We start from the raw sequence: 1,717 nt of genomic DNA, 5'->3' as shown, positions 1-1,717 counted from the left end.
GACGAAAATCTGTTGCATACACAATCATAGAGAATGACTATATCTATCCGGTTGCTGAATTTGGATCAGATCAGAAAATTTTTGTAGCCAAAAGGAACAAATCAATTTGCATTGGCTACGCAGCGCCCGACGTCACGCTCAGACTGATTTCTGTCTCTCGCACGCATTCTTAGTCGTGTAGCGGCGTCTGCCGGAGGAGAGCCATACTGACTTAGTATCGGGTATAACTGTAGAGTTGCGGTGTCCGCAGCAACTCACACGTTCCCCCTCGTTCAAAATACCCCCTCGGCAGGAAGTATGCTTGGAAGCTACGCGCAAATGCGTTCCATGTCTGCCACTGCCTGTTGTTGGCTACAAACCACATGAGCGCCCGACCCTTTAGCAGCTCAGCATGGCTCGCGGAATTAAATTCAACTCCAACCCGTACATGTCGGCTGACCACTCGATCTGTTCCAGGAACTCGAGTGGTTTCGCCGTTCCGTCGAACCGAAACGACCACTCCCTGACCTGCTTGGCGACGTGGGCAAAACTCGAACTGGACGGTCTCGTGGTTTGTTCTTCGAGTCCCCGTCGACAATCCTCCCCTGCTCTCCCTTCTCCTCACTCTGTGCTGTGCTGGCCGGGTGGGCCTCTCCCCACTCTCTGCCGCGGTCGGCTAGGCGACCGGCTTTTCACCGGGACCGCCAGGCTCGCGATGAGCTCCTCTTGGGTCTCGGACGGCCGTCTCCACAGCGTTACTTGCTCCGCACTCGCCGGCAGCGTCAGGCGTCGTATGGATCCGCCCCGTCCTCCATCTGGGCCGCGGTCACGGCTCCTCCCGCCTTCATCTCCCGGCCTCGAGCGCGTCCGCATACTCCGGTTCCTCTCAAGGGATTTGGGTTCTTGGCTCTTGGCTGCACGCTCGAGTCCGCCTCTCAATCCTCACACAACGCGTTCGCTTTCTACGGTTCTTTTCCCTTCGCTTGATCTCACTTTCGTGGCTCACTATTCACTTCACTCCTGTTGACTCCGTCTGTGGACTGTCCACTTTCCTGGTCGCGGCCCTCCTCTTATAGGCTCGCTTCTGCGTCGGCGCCGCCGATGCCGCCTGGCGCTAACGGCACTTTCCGCCATGCGGTGCCCGTATTTTTCCATCGGCGTTCCTTCATTCCCTTGTCGCTCTCCAACGGGACCTGGCTGGTGGCGTGATCTCATGACCATATTGGTCATGCGCTGGACCACTGCCGGCCCGATCCCGTTCCTCCCGCTGCTCGCTCTCCAACGGGACCTGGCTGGTGGCGTGATCTCATGACCATATTTGGACATGCGCTGGGCCACTGCCGGCCAGATCCCGTCATCCCGCTGCTCTCTCTCAGGGGTCCTCCCCTCTCATCTCGGGACCCCCGGGAGAGCTCTCCTCGGGAATTCGCCGCCTCCGGATATCCCCGGATAACGGTCGTTAGCGCTTAACCCTATACCTGCCCCCTATGTGTGGGAATACTTTCCTCACAACATTTATAGGGTATTACTATACAGCATATACTGGGGAAGGAATATCATAAGGGCGAGGTAGGGGGGTATAATGATCTTAAATCTATAAAACTGATTAGTAGTAGGTATATATAAATGCATGTATAAAACCGTGATCATGGTTGAAGACCAACGAATATTGACCGCACATTCATTCTTTTCAGATGGGGGTTAACCGGTGGTACGGGCACGTGGCCAATAGAGGTGT

Source organism: Drosophila persimilis, unplaced genomic scaffold (assembly GCF_003286085.1).
Source record: "Drosophila persimilis strain 14011-0111.01,24,50 unplaced genomic scaffold, DperRS2 tig00003936-arrow-arrow-pilon, whole genome shotgun sequence".
NCBI classification, from domain to species: Eukaryota; Metazoa; Arthropoda; class Insecta; order Diptera; family Drosophilidae; genus Drosophila; species Drosophila persimilis.
This window is presented reverse-complemented; position numbering follows the sequence as displayed.